This window comes from Bos indicus x Bos taurus, chromosome 2 (genome assembly GCF_003369695.1).
Source record: "Bos indicus x Bos taurus breed Angus x Brahman F1 hybrid chromosome 2, Bos_hybrid_MaternalHap_v2.0, whole genome shotgun sequence".
In the NCBI taxonomy this organism is placed as follows: Eukaryota; Metazoa; Chordata; class Mammalia; order Artiodactyla; family Bovidae; genus Bos; species Bos indicus x Bos taurus.
Genome location: NC_040077.1, coordinates 41454893 through 41460777, shown reverse-complemented (window position 1 = coordinate 41460777; position 5885 = coordinate 41454893). Strand labels below are relative to the sequence as shown.

The window sequence follows — 5885 nt, the reverse complement described above, 5'->3', positions numbered from 1 at the left end:
ATTAAGGGCCAAAAAAATGGAAGAGACACTAGCTCATAATATATCCTGACAACCTCCCAGAAACCTTTCCATTGGAATCCATCTTGGCTAAGTCATGCGCATGACACCAGGAAGGACCCAAATATGGCAAAAGTAAGATGAGTAGCCAGAGACAACCTGGAAACTAATCCATCACCATAAAACCTGAGACTAAATGCCACATGGCAGAGCAGTCCTCCTGGGTTCCCTTACCCCACTGCTCTCCATCTGGGCATCCCTTCCCAATAAAGTCTTTTGCTTTGTCAGTAAGTGTGTCTCCTCAGACATTGCTGAGTGTTAGACAAGAGCTCACTCTTGGGTCCTAGAAGGGATCTCCCTTCCAGTAATATAAGCTCTGAGTGCTCAGATAAATGGATGTGTTCTTGCAGATGCTGTTGGTAACTAACTCTCCTTCCCTCCTCTTTTTGGTTTCTATATTCTCAGCTGTGTTTGTGAAGTAACATTCTCAGGGAAAGCAGAACTCTCACCCAACCATTAACATTCTCAGGGAAAGCAAAACTCTCTCACCCAACCACAGATTCAGGAAATGCAATATGACTGATCAAAGATAAGTAAGCTAAGAGTTACCCCTTTGCTAAGGAGTAAACACGACCTAGTGCTCGCAAATAACATATAAGAGTTACATGTTAAGACAATTTCAATAAGAGAAATTGTCCGGGGTTTCTCCTGAGCAGGACTTTTCTCCCTGATATAAGAGAAATCTTTTCTTCTCACTTTAGGTGAATTGCACAGCAAGTGACACTTAGAGCTGAAGCAGCCCTCCTGCAACCAGGAAGCATCAAGCTAAATGATGAAAACTCACTACTGAAGATGGTAGAGCAGAGAGGTAAATAAAGAGTCCAAGTTCTTAATGATACTGTGTGACTGTACTCACTACTGAAGATGGTAGAGCGGAGAGGTAAATAAAGAGTCCAAGTTCTTAATGATACTGTGTGACTGTACTGGAAGTAAGCACCTACTTCCAGATTACTTTGTATAAGATTTCTTTTTCTTACTTAGCCAGTGCTAGTTAATTATTATTGTACTTGCATCTGCAAGTATTCGACATGATGATTCGTTTTAACATGATGAGCAAAAACAGACTTAGGAAGAGGTTAAGGAAGTCATCGGTACAAGAAAAGTACTATTTCTACATCTTTGCACACAACCATGATTCCTCTCTCTTTCCACAACATAGCAGAAACACATATCAGAGATTCCCTTGCTTTAAAATTACTGATGTGTGTATCTCTCTTCCCCATTAGACTGTGATCCCCTAGAAGGTAAAGACTATGTTATCTCTCTCTTGGAATCCCCTCCAGCTCTAATGTAATGCTTTGCACGTGCTAACTCAGTAAGTGTTGAATTGAGTGAACTGAAGTTTGAAGTCTGTAGCTGAGTGGTTTATGAAGAATGGGATAATGTGTGAGTTGAATGAGGTTCTCCAGAGAGATAAAAATGTCGGGAGGATTAAACATGTCTTCAAAAGCACTCTATGAAATGAATGTCAAGACATCTGGAATTGGTCTTCATACCATCACCATGATCCCATCAACACTTGAATTATTGAGGTAGAATAATCACACTAGAAAATCCTTGAAACTTTTCATTTGCTTCAGTGATAAACATTTGGTATTCCTCATTAGTTCACTAAAATGATTATTTATTTGGATTGTGATTCTTTTCTCAGTGTTGTCTACTACCTTAAAGGACCATGTGAACAACTGGCTGCCCCTCTCTCTCACCTCAGCAACAGAAACATCACATCAGTTTGGCTCACTTTCCCAGCAAGGACAGTCATGTGCACTGATAATGGAGTTAAAAATAACTCTCTCTATTTGGAATTCAGGATGGGTAGGGGACGCATCAGCTTCTAAGACCACAGCCTTTCAGAACTGTCAACTGCCACTCAAATGACTTAGCTGCAAAGCATTTCAATAGCAAATATTTTCCCTGTCTAGAAGGATTCAAGGATAGAAGGAAATCCACTTATAGTGACATAAACTCAAGGGGTGTCTTTTGTTAAAGTTAAATAATTCTCATTTAACATTATTATTATTTAATTGTACACAGAGCTCTAAGGTGACTCTGCAGGTTGTATAGTCATGTAGCCTTTGACTCTCAGGAGGTCAGTATCTGCACCATCCATCACAGATTATTAGCTATTCAATTTTTAAAGGTTGCCAGACATGGGGATTTCACTATCATTGAACAGAACCTGACCTGGTGTTAATTAGCAATAGAATAAAGTAGCTATCTCATCTCATCTGTTAAACTCTATGATACTGAAATAAACAGTGTATCTATCTGAAAGTGTCAAGGAGACATGAGGAGTCATTTCAGACCAGCCTAAAAGTTTTAACGTTATCACTAAAAAAAAAAAAAAAAAAATTAACAGTCCATGCACAACAGATTCCTAGACTTTATTCGCTTTTGAACAGTTTTATTGTAAATTCTTAGGAAGACTGATTCCAATCATAAGCCTGCCACCACCCATCCAGCCTACTCTTGCAATTCTATCAACATGAACCACAGTCATTTTTCAGAAAACTCTACTGTCTTATTTTATATACCACTGTCTGTAGTGTGCTGAAGTGTGGCTCCTTGCTTTTACTATAAGGTAAAGCCTATAGTTCTCATGTCTTAGAAAACTAGTTTTCACTTTTACGTGGTCTTTTAACCAGATAAGGATAAATCTGAAAAAAACAGGCAAGATTTGTGTACACACTGAAATCTACAAAATATTGCTGGGAGAAATTTAAATGAGCTTTTAAAAATGATCTTTATTTTAACTAGTTGAAAGCCTCAATACTATTAAGATGTTATTAACAGTTCCCTCCAAATAGATATACAGATTCAATGCCATCTTAGTCAAAATCCAAGAAAAAAAATTGTTTTAGAAATTGAAGTGTGGATTCTAATACTTCTAAGGAAAATCAAAGGGCAAAACATTTTTGAAAAAGAATAAAAAGTTGGAGGATTAATATTACTGGATGTTAAAACTTAAATTTTAAAATTTAAAACTTAAATTCTTAAATGACAGTAATTTGGGGAGTGTGGTATTGGTATCAGACAGCAGGGAATCCAGAAATAAATCCATACATATTTGACAACTGATTTTTGACAAGGTTTAGAGACAACTCGATAGACAAAGGATTTTTTAAAATAATGAGGCAACAAATATAGTTCTGTACGAAGATGATAAAGAAGATGAAGACAAAGAAGAAAAAAAAGAAAGAGCTTCAATCCATAGTTCACATTGTTTACCAAAAAATTAATCAAATATTTAATAAGTGTGGAAACTAAAAAAATGAAATTTCTAGAGGGAAACAAAGAAGAAAAATATTTGTTACCTGAGTTTGGCAAAGACTTCTTTTATGACATGAACATGACACTTAGGTGAACACATACAAGGGAACAGCTGCTTCTGCTGGGGTGGTCTGTGAAAGAAAGGAAGGGAACTGTCTGTGGGATAAAGGGAGAAAGGGCTTCGAGCCAAAAAAGAAAGCATTGCAAAGTTAGGATGAGTGACAGAGCACTCATCGGGGTCAGACCAGAGTTTTGCAGATATTGCTGAGAGAGAAGACAGGAAAGGTTAGAGCCAGATTGTGAATTCTCAGCTAAAAGAGTGTCTCTATCCTGTAGGCAATGGGACCTACAGAAGGATCTTAATCAGGTGAGTAACATGATCAACTTCATATCCTGAAGAGGGGACTTTGTCGGTGACAGGGTCAAAGACAGAATGTAGAGAAGAGACCAATTAAGGTCAGTTTCCATGCTCCAGACAAGAGATGGCATGAGAGATGGCGACGGAGTAAGCCAGGTTATTAATTGTGATGAAGTAGAGTTTACAGTCCATCACACATGTTGAAGGCACAATGGAAGATTGACTGGATGTGAAGAATAATGGGTTAGAGGAGGGCAGCACCTGCTGATCAAGTAAAGAGAATACGAAGGTGTTTTGGTTTTTTGGTAACTATATGAATGGAGATGTGCATGTGTGCTAAGTCGCTTCAGTCATGTCTGACTCTTTGCAACCCTATGGACTATAGCCTGCCAGGCTCCTCTGTCCACATGATTCTCCAGGCAAGAATAAGGAGTGGGTTGCCATGCCCTTCTCCAGGGGATCTTCCAGACCCAGGGATATTGTTTATTAATTTAGGAAAAATAATAGAGTAGGGAGTACTTGGTTACTGAGTTTGGGGAGAATTTTAAACCCTTTGAGAATTGTTGTGTCAAATAAGGTATAACAGCACCAGCCTTAACAGAAGCCTCTAGTTTTCTGATTTCTGCTACTACAGAAAACTTAATTATATCAAAGTCAACAAAGTCTAGTGTAAAGGAAGCCCAGTGGAGGAAAGCCACTTCAAGGGAAGAATCACCTACGGCACCACAGAGAGCCTGAAGGGCAAAACACAGACTGGAAGAAGTTTACAATTCATCTGTCTGATCAAGGACTCACTTTAGAATAATCATGGTGTCATAGAGAGGGATTTATTTTATAGTCACTCTATTTGGGGGAAGGTTTTTTGGAAGCATTTTCATGCTGGATCCTTTCTCACCTTTGACGTTTATAAACCCATCGTGGTATTGCTGGATCTGCCTTGTGGCAACCTGGCTCACACTACCTGTGGCATTGCTGGAGGTAATGCATTTGTTAAATGCATCACCTGTTATAATCACTTTTATAATAGGTAATGCATTTGTTCCTGGAGAAAGACGTTTTATCATCATGAATCACTGGGCAAGAGTGGGCGGGATATTCCTGTGGAATTATCTGATGAGATATAGCTATTTCAGATTAGAGAAAATTTACCTCAAAGCCAGTCTCAAATGTGCCCCTGGATTTGGTTGGGCCATGTAGGCTGGTGCCTGTATCTTCATTCAGAGGAAATGGAGGATGACACGAGTTATTTTAAGACATGATTATTTTTGTGATATCGGTGAACCACTTCAGCTCCTCATATTCCCAGAAGGGACTGATCTCATAGAAAATAGCATGGCTTGAAATAATAAATTTGTTGAAAAGAATGGACTTCAGAAATATGAATATGTCTTATATCCAAAAACTACAGCTTTACTTTTGTAGTAGACCATCTAAGAACCTGCATGCTGCCCATGACATCAAGGTGACATACTCTCACAACATTCCTCAGAGAGGCACCTCCTTCTCAGGGACTTTCTCAAGGAAATCCACTTCCACGTCCACTGATACCCAATGGATACCCTCCCCGCATCCAAGGAGGACCTCCAGCTCTGGTGCCAAAAATGGTGGGAAGAGAAGAAGAGAAGCTGTGCTCCTTCTATTGAGGAGAAAAGACATTTAGCTTTATGAGACAGGTTGCCATTCCAGCTTGCAAGTCCGAGCCCAGGGTCCTTGTGGTCAAATTGTTCTCTTACTGTACTGGACCCTGCTCAGTCCTGCAATTACCTGCTCATCTACTTGTACAGTTTGTCCAGTGATATTTTATAATCATCACCTCTGTGCTGCAGGAGAGAATATTTGATGGACTGGAGGTCATCAGACTTGCATGTTACCATTTTTTAGACAAACAGCCACGTTTAAGTGACAAAGAAAAATGAGTAAGATTCTAAGGTTCACTGTAAAAGCTTAGGGACATTTTGGAAATGTTTTAAGCCTCTGTAAACTGAGATGTATTTTTGCACAACTATGTCAAATATTTCTAACTACTATTGTTATTTGTTACAAATATTTTCCCTTAATTTAGTGGGAAAATATTGCTATATACATAGTGTTTTGGTTTTTTTTTACATCTCTGAATGTAATTTCAACACTGTAGCAGGGAGCAATCACTGTGAAGTAATACAAGCCAGAATATTAGTAAACAATCATCAGGCTGTTAGCA

At 38.7% G+C, this 5885-nt stretch overlaps 1 pseudogene; it reads left to right on the top strand.

The window, feature by feature from the left end:
- The first annotated feature begins 4492 nt into the window (after positions 1–4492).
- LOC113900226 lies at positions 4493–5601 on the top strand (annotated as a pseudogene).
- Positions 5602–5885: the final 284 nt, after the last annotated feature.